The following is a 19,235-nucleotide window of genomic DNA, read 5'->3' as shown; positions in this document are numbered from 1 at the left end:
CTTATCCGCCAGCGCGACGGCTTGCCCGTATATAGTGGCGCGAATATACCTCTTCGCAGTTTCTTCTTTGAGCAGTTAGAACAGCTATGGTGTCTGTGAACGTGTTCCCTGCACTGTGCACTTCGACGCGCTCCTTCTGGTAGAGGCGACTCATTGGAAATGTGTACGCCAGCAGGTCTGGAAAGCAAACTGTCGCCATTATAAACACTATAAACTCGCCAACAGCGGTACGGAGAGTCCTCGCTTTTGCAGAGCTTTACAGTTAGCCACAGAGCCAAGTTATTCTCGAAACTGGATGACACTGTCGTGTCGGCTGACCCATCTCGTCTTGTAAAAGCCTTTAGGTTGGTGGTCAAGGGTGTTTTTCAAGAGAATATTTCGTTTTGGGTACGCGGTGAATAAGGAAATTATCTCCTTCATAATCCCTAGTGCATTTCTGACGGCTTGAACGCGCCATGACTTGGACAAAGACAAGTTGAGTGTGAGGTTAAAGCACGGAGAGGGAACTGCGTTTGGGGAAAACAGCTTAATTTCGGACACGGCACCACACAGATGGCACCATGACGCTGAAGCCATCTGTCGCTATGCCAACACACCTGCCGAGGTCGAGTACTAGGCCCTTCAGCATTTTAGAACTCGTTTACAGAGTACTTTCCCTGTTAGAATGAGCTCAGTTACGCTGGCATCGGCAGCATCGCTGTCACCGCGCGGGTCGACAAACTGGATGAAGTCTTCTCGTACCACTTTCTTGTGTGTGCACCCCAGGACAAGCCTTAGCTGCAACGTGTGATATATATCGGTTGTTTCATCGAGCATGGCGCTGTAGACGACTGACTAGTGCACCCACCGTATAAGTGTAGCAAGAACCTCGCCTCCACCGCACTTGATCAGTTCGTTCTGGGTCGTCTTGTATGTGGCTCGAGATGATGTGCCGACAAAGTGCTTCTGAAGTCCAGTGTCCCAGCTTGATCCTCGAAAGTGCAGAATCTCGCCGAAGTTTCCCTCATTCGAAGTCAATGATGCCTCGTCTATCCACTCAAGAGGGGTTCCGTCGTCATGGTGTCCACTAAATGGTATATTTTGGCGTCCTAGAAAGACGACAGACTTTATGGTTGGAAACAGGCGGTTTTGGTTTAAGTTCACTTGATGTAGACGCTTAATGCAGATTTGATTGGTCACATCCGTTTTCAGGTGCGCGGAGACGCGCGAGGAACTCTTTCCCGGCCTGCGTTGCTTCTTCATGGTACTTGTTTGCTTCATGTGCAGAAAGACCACCATCTTTTCCCAGCATTTCTGCAAAGGCCCTGAGTGGCTTGGTGACAACTTTTTGAAGGGGTACATTTTACTAGTAGCCTCCCAATGTACCTGTTATGAACAAAGCGCTGTAATTGCAATGCAGGCCCTTGCGACAATCGGAGAGGACAAACAGCTTGAACTTGTTTAAGTGCGACTAACTTACGTATTGCTTCCCCTCTTTGCTGTTTTTCCTGTGAACTGACTATAGAAAATTGTCATTGTACGGAGGGTACCAGCGCGTTTCGAACAAGTGCTGCTTAGTGTAGTCATTGATTTGTCCGCCAACAAACCTTCCGATGTTGCCTTGCGCTGGCACTAACAAAGTTATGGACGTATCACGTCCAATCCTTCGATATAATATTCAGTATTATGTCTACATTCAGAAGCAGGGTGCATACAATCACTTGACGAGGTAGCGATATGGTACAGGATGCCGACCCAGGAAGAACACAGATGCTCGTGTTTTTCTCGCCTAATGGCAGCGCTGTGAAGATTGCCGATAAGGTGGCTTCTTCGGTGCCTTCGACTGCAATTTGCAGCGGTTCCTTGGGAGCAGGAGTTAAAGGGAAGCTGAAAGCTTTTCCAGAAAAAATGAGTGAAGAGCAGTACACCGTGGTTTTCAGCCCTCTGAATTCGAGTATCGCATCGAAATTGAGCGAAAGGAAGCGCAAACATATTTTATTTCGACGAAAAGTGCAGCAGCAGACACGCCCAGCTCGCGCGTCTCGTTTCTGCCTGTGATTGGTCGGGCGCCTCGTGACGTCAACAATGGTGTTCGTCCGGACCGACTGCTGCCGCTACACACGAAGAACGGTGTAAAGTAGCTTGGTGGTGTTTTGCTGAGACGGTCATAGAAATTTTCAAGAGCTTGCATTTCTCTGAGGAGTTCGGCGTTAAGTCCAAACTCTACGAGAGCGATTTTGCGCGCGACGGTGACGGACGACGGCGTCGAGCGACAAAACGGGCCGTCGCTTGAACAAATCGCTCAGTGTTGTCGCTCGATCGCTCGTTTCTAGAAATCTAGAGCTCTAGAACTCTAGAATTCTAGAAATCTAGAAATCTAGAACTCTAGAATTGAATAGTTGCTATGAGCAACTAGCCAATTGTGCGAAGCCGAAACTGGATGTACATAACTCAAATACTACTGTTTGTCGCACGGATCGAGCAAACTATTGAATTTTACACGTGCAAGAATAAGAACCTAGTGCAAGACCTTCAGAAATATTTTATGCCCCTTCTTCAGTAAAATACATCAACTTAAATTGATAAAGCATGCGTCACGCTAGTTTCGGCGCGTATATCGCTGGCCTCATACCGAGAAGTCTTCGCTCAAAGCCGTCGCTCGCGTGGAGTTCGGCTTGCAGACGACGAGTGAACGCGACAGCCATCGCCTCGCTTGTAGCGCTGTCGCTGTCGCGTGCAAGATCACTTGTAAGCGGTTTATACTTGAATAAAGGGAAAATTAGACATCCACCCGTTCGTAGCAATTGCTGCAAAGGAAACCCATACGGGTTCCTCGAAAGAAAGGCCTCATAGTTGAAGAAAAATTCGTCCTGGTCCGGGGCTCGAACCCGGGACCACCGCCTTTCCGGGGCAGCCGCTCTACCATCTGAGCTAACCAGGCGGCTAGCAGATGGTAGGGCGAAGTCGAATTTGTCGACAACACGAAGCATAGGTAAGTGTTTGACGTAGTAGTTCTGCGGAAACCCGCAAGGTGGAGAGAAGCAATGAATAAAGGGAAAATCAGACATCCACTCGTTCGTAGCAATTGCTACAAAGGAAACCCATACGGGTTCCTCGAAAGAAAGGCCTCATAGTTGAAGAAAAATTCGTCCTGGTCCGGGACTCGAACGCGGGACCACCGCCTTTCCGGGGCAGCCGCTCTACCATCTGAGCTAACCAGGCGGCTAGCAGATGGTAAGGCGAAGTCGAATTTGTCGACAACACGAAGCATAGGTAAGTGTTTGACGTAGTAGTTCTGCGGAAACCCGCAAGGTGGAGAGAAGCAATGAATAAAGGGAAAATCAGACATCCACCCGCAGCAGACGCTAGCAGACTAGCAGACTAGCACGGCTAGCACGGCTAGCAGACTTGTACATACTACACGTACGTACATACTTGTACGTACTACATGTACGAGCCGATTGCGAAGAGCCGGCCTCTCCAAGAAGCAAAAAATGCTGGCGCAAGCACTGCTTTCCACGCGAACGAAAGCGAAGTCTTAGCATCTCCTTGTGTTGGAAATGTTCTTTGGCGAGTAGGTTTTTTCCTAAGCTCCATTCAGCGTTCCAGTGAGTACGTTTCCGGGCAAACAACTGTAGTGTTATGTTCCTGCATGCACTCCTCGTAGAACGTAAGCGGTGATGCGATCTTCAGCATTTGTGCGCTGCCCCAAAGCTGTCGGCAATCTACACAGACGGTTTAAACGCGGGAAAAGTTTACCGGCGGTTGTAGCACGTGTAGTATAGAACCTTCATCAGCGCACCATCCGAACGCTACTCGTAACCGGCGAATTTCGTCGGCTACGTGAGATGGTCGGTTTCTTATGTGTGCGAGAGAAGGGGGAGCGCAGCGTCTTGGCGTGAGCAGGCTTTCCAGCACATGCAAACTTTACGCTTGCACTGCGTTATGGTACTGCATGCAGGCTGTTTCACAACACACGTGCGAATAGAAAATTCGCGGCGCTTGGCGATGAAACCTGCGTCAAGGGTGGGCGATAAACATGCACCTTCCGTTCAGTGTGCTAACTATTTTTTTAGGAGAACCCAAAGCACGCATTATTGATAAACTCCGGTAGTAATCGCCCCGGAAGTGGTTAGAGCACAACACTTGTTCTTGAGTGCTTGAAGTTGTTTCGCTTCACAGCAGCCTCCCACTTAGCTGAAAGCTTCTTGTCTTGCAGGAACTAATGAAACATCGGAACATCGTCGCGGCCGCTGGTGTTTGTGCAAGCGTAGGCTGCACAGAACGCCGGCATGATCGGCCTACAAGTTCAATTGATGCTGCGCACGTCAACTACCACTCCTATATACACACAAATAAAGGAATATAGGGTCGAGCGAAGCAGATTAGGACGGCACGCACGCAGAAATAAGCCCGGTCAGGCACGGTCGCGAAGACTGCGAAGGAACGGAACACCAGTGTTGACGTCACTAAGCCGCGGTTTCCGGTCTCCGCTCGCATCGTCAGCGTCAGCAGCAGCGCGCGGCGCTCGACGGGGGGCGGAGCTACAGCGCAATTTTAACCGACGATTGCGTCGCTCCTAAGTGATAAATCCCCCCCAAAATTTTACCTTCATGGTTTATAAGGTTCCCGCATCCGTATATGAGCGCCTTATTGAATTCGACAGACTCTTCAGCTTCCCTTAAGAACTTACCAATCTTTTGCAAACTTGCTCTCTTCACTTTTTATAGAAAGCTTTAGGGCTGCAAACAAACAAAAAATATGCTTGTCCAATACTTTCGGTGTATAATTACAAGCTGTAATTGCGATCTTCGGGTTTTAACATTCATGTCGCTCGACCGCACGAGCACTTGCGATGGTGAAGCACTCAAAATACCGGATCACATTTGTCTCTACTGAAGTACGCGTTACCGGCGTCATAAAACACATAGCATTTGTATTTCATGCACTTTACACAAGCATATGTTACAAAGGTGATCCAGATATACACAATACCAATGTACCAGGAGTTTTTTAGCCTTGAACAGTTACAAGCTTAGAAACGGACTGTTTGTTTAAGCCGTCGATAGTGTTTTGTGAGTAATTTTTGCCGCTAACAATCACTGTCTTGCAAACAATCTCGTTGGGTCTTGCACTCAACCACCTTAAATGGTTGCCGGGAAAGTGACTTGCATCCATGAAGCGCGTACGCTGCGAACTAGCTACGAAATTCGCCCGGCGTGTTTGGCTGTGTGTGAGTCCAAAGAGTTGCTGTTGAAACGCAAGCACAACGCTGCTGAGCAAGGTTTATCGGTGCCGGGTAGCATTCACATTGTGAACAACGTCCGCAAAGCAACACATCTCCTGTGCAATTGACATCGCCGGAAGTCTGGATATTTTGTACATGAGAGAACCCTTACCTGTTTCTAAGTAGTCAACTCATTCACCGCGCTTGAGAGCAGGTGGATAGCAGTAGTCTATCTGGGAGATGATGGACTCAGGCGTTTGCCCCCGGTGTTACGAATGCCGGTGATGGGGGGACCAGTTCCGTCGAGCTAGCCGTGCTGTAGCGTGGGCTGCGACTAGTTTTGCCTCCGATGAACGACCAGGAGCCAGCGGCACACTTAACTGGCTTAATTCGGGATGAGACAAGAACGATGAAACGATACAGGAAGGGTTGCTGAGAACAAATTGGCTCTTACAGAGAGCAACGACCGCGGCCCAGAGCACGCTCGGTGATGAGCTTGATGTCTCAACGATCAAAGGCTACTGTGATTGGAGCATGGCTCACTGGGAAATAAGTCGCAGGTGAGGAGGACTGACGTTACATTCCGGCGCTTGGAGTCCTCGGTAAACATTTTGGGTCGGGTCTGAACATTACTGTTGGAAAACACAGCTGATCGCCAGAAAGCGTTTTCTTATCGGACGCTCCAGCGGTTCGGAATGCACGGTTCTTTGCGAATTGTTGGCCCGCCTAGGCGCGAGGTGCTCAACGCGGCGCCTCGAAAGAGATTTTTTTTGTGTGCTCCTGCTTGACGTGCACTGCAATCGCGTAATAAAGACTGAATCTAAAACCGGGCGGAGAAATTCAACAGGACTCACACGCAGCACAGGGGTTAAGGAATAGGGCGTCTCTCGAACAGGCAGGCTGACTGAGGGCTGTGTGGATTCAAGGAGGGGGAAGGGGGGAAGCGACCACCCCTACCGCACTACCCCCCTCTGGATCCGCTTTTTCCCTAGGTCTGCAAACGAGAAAATTCGATGGCCTTGTCTCGGCTAATCGGAATGGTCGAACTGCTCGCCTCGTTCCACCCACTATGTCGCACCATCCCGCCTGACTCCGCCTCTGATGTTGCACCTTCACTCACTCTAGACGCAATGACGAGTCATTCGGGAAGCAGCAGTCGACGCCCTTCTTACGGTAGGACGGTGACTCCTTGCAGCAATTCGCAGAACCAAGCCCTGATGGTCGTTACCCCTTTCACAGGATGGGGAAGTTGCAGGCACCTCGAAAAGAGATTGACCTCGCCCGTTGATCTGCCGTCGTCTAGGCGTAACAGCTGGAAACTGATTTTTTCAGCAGTCCCATGAGACCTGCGTCAAGTCGTAACACCACCTAGCTCTCCACTGGTTGAAATAAGCCGGATAGCTTCTTCATTGGAAAAGTAAAAAATTGGAGGACGCTTAAGCTTCGCCTTCAAGAGTGGAACGCGACAGCGTTGCCGTCGACCCGCCAAGGGGTGTAAGACAATGCGCTCAGACAGTGATCACTTACGAGGAGCCCCGCATCGGACTCTGCGCCCACCTATCACGCGGTGAGCGTCGAGCAACGCAGCGTTCGGCGCGGCAACGAAACGCGCGCCTGAACAAACGGAACGAAGCAAAGAACTCGGTGTCTCGGAGGGGGAAACGATCTACGCCAGCCAAACGTCGTGATCGGCACGGGCAGAGAGATAGATAGATAGTAATCTAAAGAAAGGAACGGCGCTTGATTCTGCAACCCGTGTGGGAGCACGGCGAAGCGTCGTCAGGGGAGAGGGAGTCGGGGACGCGAGGCGCCTGGCACCGGTCAGCGCACAGCCCCAATGCGCGCGCGGCGCGCCACCTGTCGGGGCAGCGCCGTACATTGAGAGGAGGGGGTCTATTGTTTGCCGCAAGATGGCTCTGCGTGTGTGGTAAGCGCAGAAGAAATGTAGCGGAAACGTACCTCGCTATTCGTGTAAATGCGACTTCTGTAAGTTACATGCTCATAATTACCGATATACACCGCAGTATAAGGTTCTACGGCTCGTTTCTAAGGCAACACCGCATTCACTAGACGCGCTTTTGTACCGCTTTCAAGCATCGAACTCGTGGCTGAGTGGTAGCGTCTCCGTCTCACACTCCGGAGACCCTGGTTCGATTCCCACCCAGCCCATCTTGGAAATTGCTTTTTATTTATGAAGTGCCTGCCATGATTTATCGCTCACGGCCAACGCCGCGGACGCCGACGCCGACACCCGACACCGACGACACCGGCTTTTCTGCGAAACGAGCTCCTTAACGCTATCGCGTTAATATGAATCGCACGTGCATGTTTCGTGCTTTAGTAACAATAAACATATTTTTCGTTGTTGGATTGGATATCCCAAACCTGTATTTTACGGGTGCTTGTATTCAATACAACTTGAAAATTCGCCTGTTCGAACACAACTATGGTGGAAGCTGTACGGTCTCATATCAGTCAATTAGAAAGAAGACGCGCGGTACCATTCTTATAGCCATCTGCTGCATGGCTGTTTGTACCAACAAGTAACCACATACAATTATAAGTAGCGATATAGGAAAGGCAGGAACGTTAACCAGAGGCCAGTAGGGGTTGGAAAGATGGTAAAGAGAATGAAAAAATGAAAAAAAAATCACCGCCCAAGCACTCCGTACAGATGGTTAACCAGCGAAGCTGAAACGCGCGGCCCTGGTGTTTATCACTGGGTTAATCCGGACGGTTAATTAAACGGCGGCTTGGTAGGTTGCTGGATCCTTGGTGCGCAGCTGCTGCTTGCGCTCGGCTGCACGAGCCTGTCCTTGTGCCCAGGCTGCAGCATCGGCACGGTGTAGACGAGCTCGTTATCGGTTCTGCTCGCAGCGTTGCTAATCGAAAGGTGACTGCTCCTCAGGAGTACGTATGGCGCGTGGCCTACCCGTTTCGGAGCCGGAGTGAAGCTGCTCCGCGCGCACTCGGCTGTGACGGAGAGCAACGACGTCACTACTAACGCAGACAATCGTGCGCCTCTCTTTCTTTTTTTTTCGCGCATGTGCATGAGCTTGCGCCGGAGGTATTTTAGACGTACAGGCGACAGACGGACGGACTAATTGGCTAGCCATATGCAACTTTGCTGTAAAAGAGACCATGTAACATTCCAGATGAATCGCAAAGCGTCATCAACTTGTGTTACTTTTTTTTTTTGCTTGCCGGCTTTCCTCAAAAAAGTTCCTGACGTGCTTATCATATTAGCTTCGAATGCCTGCTTGCATTACTCCCCTCAAGACCAAATATGAATGAGAGCCGCGGCGCGTATCGTCACGTGTTCCACGCTTGCCTCTATTCTACGCGACGCCGGTTAAGCGATAGGATTTGCAGCAAACAATGAGCGAGCCCTTGTTTCCCCGACCGCAACGAAAAGTGCGGATGGCTGCGTGACCTGTAGCATTCCAACCAGCGCACAACAAACCAAATGTCACGTGTTCAGACTGCACTATTGAAACGCGTGATTTCGAGTAGGTGGTCTTCCCGTTCTAAGATATGTCGTATTTACCTGCGTAATCATCGCACTCGCATAATGCTTGCACCTGCACATTGCCCACTTTCTTTTTTCGACTAATCAATCGTATACATCCTCGAAAATTACTGCAGTGACTGCCGTTTGCTTGTTGCGGTGCATGGCAGCCCATCGAGCTGAGTTTTTCGCCATCTCGTTTTGCGAAGCTCTTCTGCCATTGCATGCGCAACAACAGCTCACGTGCGCTCGGAAGTCTCCAAATTCAACAGAAAAAAAGAAAAGAGCACGGATCGCGATATGGGCAGAAAACACGTGCACGATTTACGCTATGTAGGCCATTTAGAAAAAAGTATTTTAAGTAAATAATCTGTTTATGCAGCGCTCCTGCTTGTATAGAGCCTGTGATGTTATTCCAAAGGCCAGTGTGAGGACTTGACAATGAACTCGTGTGTCATGGAGAGGTAGAGAAAAATGTCCCGCGCACGCGAGAAGGTTGGCAAGCCATCGACCGAGAGTAGCGGCGCTTTATGGTGCCGGGGTTCGCTTACTTGGACCTTTGTGTGGGTAGCGCCCACTCATGTTGCTTCTCTTCTTGGTGCACTTTTGGTGATAAGGAGTTAGTATTAGTGTGGGGGAAGGGGACATCCGACGCCGCCGTTACCGTAACTTTATCGCACAAGGTGGCCATTTGAACGATTCCGCGGCAGCCGGACCTATCGTCACTCGGAGTTCCTGGAGGTGTCCTCCCTTTCATGCACTAGCTCAGATCAATGCCGCTAAACGCTTCGGCGATTGCAGAAGCCGGCGCTCTTGCACCAGAACATAGTCGATCGTCTAGGAGCATTTGTTCGCCACCCAAATCACCATTCATGTTCACGCAACCAGCTGTGTGAAAAAAAAAAGAGCGAGAAAAAAAGCATTCAGCACTTGAAAGCCGACGGCGTAGGGAAATAGGCATCAGATCACACGGCACATGCGCTGCACCCATATTACAACTTCAGTTGAAACAAAACTGGTGTCACTGCTGCGAACAACTCTAATTTCTGTGCACGCGCACGTGGTCCGGGGTAGCTTACAAAACTACTGTGCGACTTCCTCGAGCAGTCGGGCCTCGCCACCCGGCTGGTCCATGTTACCTAACAGTGCCGGTGTGCAGGCCGGTGACAAACTTTCTCGAGGAACTCCCTCCCCAAAAGAAATGTTTTCTTTCTTTTCTTTTTACTTAGTCGCTCTGATGTAAACAGTTCTTTCTTACTCTATACTAAACTGTCCCTCTACTCTTTTACCCTCCACCCCTCCTCTGCTGCTGACCGCTTTTCAGTTCAGCAGATTGCGCTAGACAGTTACTGCGGTTAGTAGCACTTTGTATCCCTACCCTCTCCTGTACTTATCTATCTGCTTGTAGGAACAAAGCTATATTTACCATTTCAAGCCCATAACCTTCGTTTAGCGGGCGATACTTTGCAGAATATGCTAAAATATAAAAGAAATCTAACTCTAGGAAGAAAAAGAAACAAAAGTATACTCGCGGACAACTTTCTGTGGCAGTGAAGGGAAAGCTACGGAGGCAAAGTGCGCACAAGTGAGAACGCTTCAGAAAAGAGTTTCCGTGTTCTCATCCGCGTTAGTTTAAGCTAGCTGGGGAATAGAAAACATAACCACCTTATTAGCAGCAGTTAAATAAGATAAAACACACCACTGAATGTAACAGTTTACTTATTTTGCGGCTTTTCCCTTCCGCGTTTCGGCAAACGCAAAGCCGTTGCACGTGGAAGCTGCGTCAATTCAGCGTCTGTTCCGAGCAGCCAAAAGCACTGTCAAACGCTGGCGGACTACTTGGCGCACTAACACATGTGCAGCAGCCACGCGCCCGTAGCTTTCCATTCATTGCCAGAGAAAGTTGTCCGCGAGTATAGTAGACGGCCAACGTCACTCAAGGTCCCGCCCATTTCAGTCTCGCTTTGTCTTTATTAACGCGATAGAGTTAAGGAGCTCGTGTCGCAGAAAAGCCGGTGTCGTCGGCGGCGTTGGCCGTGAGCGATAAATCACGGCAGCCACTTCATAAATAAAAGCAACTTCCAAGATAGGCGGGGTGGGAATCGAACCAGGGTCTCCTGAGAGTGAGACGGAGATGCTACCACTCAGCCATGAGTTCGATGCTTCAAAGCGCTACAAAAGCACTTCTAGTGAATGCGGTGTTGCCTTAGAAACGTTCCGTAGAAAGTTATACTGCGGTGTATATCGGTAATTATGAGCATGTAACTTACAGAAGTCGCAGTTACACGAGTAGCGAAGTACGTTTCCGCTACATTTCTTCTGCGCTTACCGCACACGCAGAGCCATCTTGCGGCAAACACATAAGACCCCCTCCTCTCAATGTACGGCGCTGCCCCGACAGGTGGCGCGCCACGCGCGCATTGGGGCTGTGCGGGGACCGCTGCCAGGCGCGTCGCGGCCCCCACTCCCTCTCCCCTGACGACGCTTCGCCGTGCTCCCACATGGGTTGCAGAATCAAGCGCCGTTCCTTTCTTTAGATTACTATCTATCTATCTCTCTGGCCTTTGCCGATCACGACGTTTGGCTGGCGTAGATCGTTTCCCACTACGAGACACCGAGTTCTTTGGTTTGTTCCGCTTGCTCAGGCGCACATTTCGTTGCCACGCCGAACGCTGCGTTGCTCGACGCTCACCGCGTGATAGGTGGGCGCAAAGTCTGATGCGGGGCGCCTCGTAAGTGATCGCTGCGCCGTAGCGCATTGTCTTACACCCCTTGGCGGGTCGACGGGAACGCTGTCGCGTTCCACTCTTGAAGGCGAAGCTTAAGCGTCCTCCAATTTTTTATTACCGGTGTTGTGTTCCGCCGGGGTAGCGAGCACTGCAGCATGCAGGCCATCTACCGAGACGGTTTTCGAAGCAGCGGCCCGCACTCAAATGACAGCCGCGACAAAAGCGCCAGTGACGAACCGCTTACCACGCCTATAGACACCATCAGCGGCAGTGACCATTTTAAATACACTCTACACACTTAAACAAATTTACACCCTCTGGGTCGTATCTTGCCACACAATGATAGTCGTCATCTGTCTTGTCCGCATTTATTTTCTTTAACGCTGCTAGCTCGGTACTTCCATGTCACGAAGGGCAATGCGCGTTATCAGCAAGACAAGCATTCTCGACAGGAAAGTAACGAGCGCAGCGATTTCAAGAAAAGAAGCGCAAGCAAGACAGATGACGATCATTGTTCTGCGGCAAATATACACCCCAAAACGTGCAACTGTTTTTACACTCTTAGGCAAAGTTACACTCTTTCGGGTGTGTATCTGCCACACAACGATAATCGTCATCTGCCTTGCTTGCGTTTCCTTTCTTGAAAACGCCGCGCCCGCTACTTTCCTGTCGTGAATGCTATGTCATGCTGATAACGCGCATGCCGTTCGTTGCTGGGAGGTACCGGGCTCGCCGTGTTAGAGAAAGGAAATGCGGACAAGACAGATGACGATTATCGTTGTGTGGCAAGAGGGTGTAATTTGGCTTAAGAGTGTAGAGTTTAGAGAAAGGTATGACTGGAGCCATTTTGAAAGTATTAGCGATGAGAAGGCCACCACGCGCAGCAACGAAACGACAGTGGGGCCAGGCACAACTCGACCTGAAAAACAGCGGGAAGGGGGGCATATTTCTGGGTTCTGGGTTCCCATGGGTTAAGCGAGAGCAGGGGAAAAGTAAAAATGTCCGCAATAGAGATTAGTACGAGGCGACTGGAAGATTGGTGGAATAAAAGTAGGAAAACGACAAAAAACGGAGACGTACAAAAGCAAAGTTCGCAATAGAGGGTCAGAAAATTTGTTTGTGGGAGCTCATTGTGTTTTTTAAACCTAGTTAGGACATTATAGGCAGTATAATAGCAAGAGCTTTGTGGCCCAACCCACCGCCCCGTTCCAAAGGGAACGCCCATAACATCCATCCATGATAGGAGCAGGAGGACGTGTCCGGTTAGAGCGGTCCCGCTCTCGGAATCGCCAGTCCGTGGGCCAGCCGACCTGGGCCGATGAAGTTCGCAAGGGAGCTATGGAGCAGGTAACGCGGAGTTCGCCGGCAGAGCACAACAGAGAGAGTGAAAGTCTTGCACAACTCGAGCATGAGAATGGGGTGATGAGGGACACGATAGCTAGCCTCATGGCTGAGATAGGAGAAATTAAGAAGGCAGGAGGTAAACAGCCTAGCGCGGTCGATAGACAGACGCCTCGGCCGGCGCAAGCACCTACGGCCGAGGAATGCGAGACGGAGAGGCCCGCCGAAAAGACGGCCATAGTTAGCGAGCAGGACAAGGCTTCAGGTCGTGCCAAATCGGAAATTCGTGAGATGCTCTCTTCAGTCATCGAGAGCATGAATACCTGGGAATGCGAGAGCTGCTCTCGCCGCTCTCGCTCTCGCATTTCATTTCCATTCCATCTGCCAGACTGGTGCCATCATTTCATTCCTATTGCATTCCGGCCGTCTGGATATGTGGAATGATTCCGGAACCATTCCAGCTCCTGAGTTGCCACTCCGCAAATCTGGTATGGAGATTAAGCGTGGTTTTCGATCCCTGTTGGAAAAGCCACCATAGGCAATCGTTCATAAATCATGCCTCTGTTCTCAGTTAAATCAACAGTGATGTACATTCTCTAAAGGATGAGTTTGAACACCTCCTAGAACGAAGCACCGAGAACAGCATTCCCGTGCAAGCCCCTGGCAGGCACCACCGCCCGCTATCCCAACATAATGAACGCAGCACTGACGCTACACTGCGTTGTTAACGGTTCTTGAGAGGACGTTTCCTCAACTATAATGCACTACGTATGTAAAAAGGCCTGTCAGGTATAAAATAAACAGACAAACGTTCCAAACGCAAATGATGCTGTACTTCAACAAGGGCTTTAAGAACAAACATCACATCTCTTCTGATATAGGCCCGTGTGTATCTATTACTTGAGCTTTTAGTGCGGAAGTACTATTAGCCTACCAACCTGTATTTCGCCTCTGTCTGTTCGAAGCCTCTTCTTACAGCCCCGCGGGTTCGCGCGAAAAGAGGCTGTATGTACCCGAGCGTTCGGCTACCCTGATGTCCTTTTCCTAAGTTTAACACGCTGGTCACCACAACATGTCCAACAAACCTGCCTGAAGGAATACATATGACGTTTTCGCCGCCTGCACTCCTGTGCCGTGGCCGTAATCAAAGTTCAACAAGAGGCTCGGGTTTTCAGTTTTCACAAGAATGTAACAATATAGGCACCGGCGTAGGATGAGTCTGGACCGGTGGTGCCTTCATGCAGCGGCGCCACGAATGTATTGACATATGACGGCTAGGCCGAACACAGCAGGCGCACCCGCCAGCTACGTTGATTTAATATGTTCCGTCGTTTTCTTTTTCTATTTTGCTTTGGAGAAATACCACGTGAAGCCAAATCTGAATAAACATGTGTTTTTAGGTGCACGAACAATTACTGAAACATGACTGAAGCTGGTTCGGCCACTCACGTCATTCTTTTTTCATCACGGCCTCACCACATGGAATGGTGGAAAGGCTGGATACGCGTGGTCTGTAGCCAAGAGTACGTACGTACTATGCTCAGCAATTGAGACACGACAATCGAAGCGGATGGTCGCCGGCGCTTTTTGCACCGACTGTACGCGCTGGGGACACCGAGCTGCTGCATCGTGGTATACAGGGAGAGCGAGAACCCTTGTGATGCATTGTGACTGCATTTTGTCCCACGACGATCCCCTAGAGCTGACCTGCGGGGCATAAAAAAAGAAGACGGTGGCAGCCGCGCGCTCCAAATATTGCGTTTCGATCGCTGAGTACTGTACATTTCCGACGCTGTTTTGCTATGGTCTAGTAGTTTTAACATTAATAAAGGAGCCGTTAATAGGCGAGAGCTCCGTGTCCCATGCATGGGAATCGCCTCTCTTCGCCCCCGCAGCTGTGCTGGGCTGCGAAGGCGAACACTATGATTTGTAGTCGTCATTTTGCTGTCTTATGCTGCATCGGCCTTCATTTTAGTGTACATTTTCCTTCCTCGCGCTTCCGAACTCTAGTTGCGTCCGATACATGACTGTTTACTGTGCGTCGACGGCGGACGCAAACGCACCGGCGTGCTCACACTTGCCGCCATCGGCGGCTCTCGTCGCGCTAAGTTGTGTGAAATAGACCATGACGGAACATTGGGCTAGATTCTAAGACATTAAGAATGACGAAGGATTGCAAACGTAAAAATAATTGCAACGGATAGAGAAAGGGAACTTACCGACACATCTACGATCGGCGAAGCAGCTCAAGAAGGGAGACATACGTCTCGTTTTTTTTTTTTTTGTCCGTAATTTTAGAGCGCAATTCTTAGGCGCCCGTTCCTGCTTTGACCGTCGGCGTCAGCGTGACCGAGCGAACGAGCACTGCGAAGGATGAAAGAGCGAGCACGGAGCGCCGCGGGGCATGAAAGACGGCGAAAGCGAAGAGAGCGCTAGGACGAAAGCGGAGGAGGGGGGTATGGTGAAAGCGTGAGAAGAAAAGCATATTGCCGTGCAAGGCGGGCTCTGTGGCGATGACCGCTACGATATGGCGTCAGAGTAGTGCACGTCGTCTGTTCATCGATGGCATGCTGAGAGCGCATCGACCGATACCATATATGGAAAACAAGCACTGCATGAGCGAAAGTCTGTCTGCGCCGACCGCTGTTAATTGCGCGCACGAGTCACCCAAGCGCTGCCTCTCGCGATCTCTCAATTAGCAGGGAAGTCGCGCCACACTTCGCGCAGTTTGCAATAGGCCGCACGAGACAGATTGTCCGCGCCAACCGACTGAAATGAAAGCGCATATAGATTTCGCATTAGGGAGTATCATAGTCGTCGGTGAATTTTTCACTCGAGAAAAAAGGGTACAACCTGCGTCGAACCTGAAGGAGGTACAATGTCTTGCAGCATCTTCGTAGCGTTCAGCTACGGGGAAAAGACTGGCGAATGAGAGCCTACCCCGAAGGCAGGGACACAGTTTAACACAGTGTCCCAGAGCGTTAGCTGCCACGAGGCGAGAATGGGGCAAACTGACAAGCTCCCGATCGTAACACAAGGAAGAAAGTCATTAATTCTAACAGCCGAATGGAAGCTCGAGCGCACACAAGTGCTCTAGCTCCTTTTATGTGGGACGCGACGTATACGTGCCAGTCGTGTCAAAGAAGGAGAACGCCTTATGACGAAGTGCTTGGGACGTCCGAAATCCTTCGCTGTAAAGGTCGCGCCGTGCACAGCTGACACAAAAGCCGGGACAGGGTTATTCATCCCTTATACAGGTCATTCCGTTCCATAAGGAGGTGCTGAACTGTCGTTGGTACCGGTATGCGGCAAGCAAGAGTACGGTAGAACATTTCGCTGCTGCGCGTGTTGCGTCAGGGGTTCGACGCAGGAACTCGCCAGTGATCGCTACGCCGTCGGAGCCAAATGATACACGTACACGCCTACCTGTTTTCGCTCATAACGAGCGCTGTCATTCTGGCTACCTTTGTAGTCTTCTCATAAATATTTCATCATTGTATGATTAACGAGAGAATCCGAAGAGTCTTCGCGCATCGCTTCGATAGCAGCGAAGACCTTTTAGCTCAACATCTCCCATCCAAAACCCTTAAAGAGCGTGCACAGACGTGATGTCGAAGGTCATATTTGGCAAGAATTCACCTTTGGAGAGTCGAGCTAAACGACAACATCGACGCCTACCCTCATTTGCAAGGAAAATTCGCATTACGTGAACGTCACCGTGTAGGTGCGATGATGTGATTACGGAGCCTACATGCAAGCGCTGTTTTAGGGTGTTGACAACACCAAAATTTTAACGCGGTAGCGTTAAGGAGCCCGTGTCGCAGAAAATTCGGCGTCAGCGTTGGACGTCGCTTCGGCAAAAATAATTTCGAACCAAATTCCGAACCACGCCTACCCAACCACTTCTCTTACGAGGTAGAGAAGTCCTGTGTAACTGTCCTGCGTGCATTCTTTCTGTGTCATAGAGAAAGAAGAAAAGTCTCCTGCCCTCAAAACGCGCCATTATAACCATGTTCCATCAAAACACTTTTCTACCACCAAAGTTGCTTAGACCTTGCCTGTCATTCTTTACAAAATTTTTCCTCGGAATTTTGAAAACGGCAGCCCACAAACAACTGTAATGGCGAAAAACACCGACAGCTCATGTCCTTAATGTTAGCACTTCTCAAACTGAAATATTAAAAGTGCGGAACGATAACAGGAGATTGACTCACGCAAGAAGCCGCGTCTCTACCAGAAAGCTCGCCCTCGTGCATAGCGTTCGCAGCCAGCGTTTCCCAGTAAGCATTACGGTCACATAAGCTGCAGTTGCCGGGAAGCGTGAAAAACAGTAAGGGGTCCTTGAACGCTGTCGCGTTCCACTCTTAAACGCGAAGCGTCCTCCAATTTTGACCTTTATTTACCGCCAAATTTGGTGAGTAGCCCATTCTGGTCCTCAATCTCGCAAGAAATCGCGGAGCATTCCTGCATTTCTTATTCTGTAACGGTCGAATGTACCCACGCTGGCACGCGATCTATTCAATTTATTTAATTAAGTTTTATGCCAATGCGCCCACGAAACCTGCACACATCTTTAGTATACCAAACGCATTTTCCTTTTTTATTTTAGCACATCAAACCTATTTTTTTTCTATTGCACATCGCGCGACACGTATGCAGCAACAAGTTATAAGGCTTTCTTTTACGTATTGATTTTTACATACGGCAGCCCTTTTAGGGCTATGGCATTTTGGCGGGCTCGTGGCAGTATTGTCTCACGCCAAGAATTTGAACTGCAGTAAGCATTGTTGTTGCCTTCCACTTGTACGTAATATATAAAGGGTGTTTTTCGAAGTGTACTGTTATAGAGACTGTGCTTACTAGCCTGCTTAACAAAAACGTAGACGTGCCGTGTACTGCGCTCAGACACGTTATATGTCTCTGGCTGCTGAAAACAAAGTTTAATTTAAGAATCATTTATACTCACATCAACAAAGGTTGCGGGAAACGTGGTCTGTCGACTCGTCTTTCGCCATTTTGTCTCCCCACCTCTTATAATTTGCTGGAAAGTCTAACCCGCCAATTCAGCGCGGCAAGTACTTAAGCGTGCCTACGGGTGAATAAATTTCCTTGTCAGCAAGTACTTACGAAGGCTGTCGCTACCCTAAACAGCGCTTTATGAAGTCCCCCTAGTTGCGATACTTGCAGTGATCCAAGTTGACGTCGAAAAAGGTTCGTTGATGAGCGCCAATTGCCCGTTGGCTCCTAGGGCACATACGCAGTGGCGCACGCCCAGTGTCCTCATGGTACGTACTCAATGGTATGTATTTTATACGTTTTTCATACGTCGTCAGTGAACTTATTTTTTGTGCTCTTCCCCTATTTAGATGACTAAGTACGCAGCAATGTTAACGTGCACAGCAAAACAATATCTCGAATACAAATGCTGAAGCTCCACGTCTTAGCTTACCGCGGTGAGCGCTGTTGGTGGGGTGCATTTGCATCGCCAATTTTCACTAGTTTTCTACTTGATATAGTACCTGGGGCCATGAATATGTGCTGTCTCGTACAAGTGGCGACCTTCCTCAAAAGAATACACACGAAAATTCGTTTTCCGGTACGTCAGGCTTTAAAAGTGCTAAATCACTGGAAGCACCGTAAGCGCCTTCGTCTCGTCGTCTGCTTCACGTGCCAGGGTTCCGGCTTCTGCCGTTCGCGGCACTGTTCGCGGCACTGACCTAGTGTTCCTGTATATACAGGAACACTACACTGACCTTACCCCGTTTCAAAGGGGACGCTCCTACCTTCCATCCATCCATCTATCGTTAAACCCCTAAATTAAAAAGTAACGACTTCCTCTGAACTTTGCCGCTTTCTTTCTCACCTGCCACGCCTCCAGAATGTCGCCCCTCCTATTGGTCGGAGCGCCATGGTCACGTGCTAGCGCCCTCCTTTTTTTTTCCTTTTTTTTTTGGGGGGGGGGGGGAGGGGGGTGTCCGTAGCAGACGCCGGCGCCATTCCCGGTTATCGAAATCGCGTTTCGGTTGGTTTCCGGAAATCTTTGTTTCTGGCGGCGGAGTTTTGGCGGGAAGCGTTTCGCTAGCGCTGGCGCCGTTTAAGTATTGCGGCGTTACCTAGCCTATGTTGTGCTTAGGGGTGCAACAACCGAGGAGGCTAGGGGGAAAGACTTCTCGTTATTCCAATCCGGAAGAAGCAACGTGACTCGCCGAAAGATTTGGCTGCACAGGATCGGCCGGGCAAACTTTGAAAATGCGCCGGACCCGCGCCTTTGCGAGGAAGGTGGCCGTTCGCCAGAAGTCATTCGTATTTTTTCGGACGATTTGGTGAAAAGCACGAGCGTCTGCAGCCTTTCTTCGCACTAAATAGCGTTCGGTACGGTTGCAGTTGGAAACGTTCACTCGCTGCTATGAAAGACGTGCTTCATGTTGTCTGATCGTCGCCGCTCACGCTT

The sequence above is a fragment of the Dermacentor variabilis genome, chromosome 4 (assembly GCF_050947875.1).
Source record: "Dermacentor variabilis isolate Ectoservices chromosome 4, ASM5094787v1, whole genome shotgun sequence".
In the NCBI taxonomy this organism is placed as follows: domain Eukaryota; kingdom Metazoa; phylum Arthropoda; class Arachnida; order Ixodida; family Ixodidae; genus Dermacentor; species Dermacentor variabilis.
Note: the sequence above shows the minus strand (reverse complement) of the source record.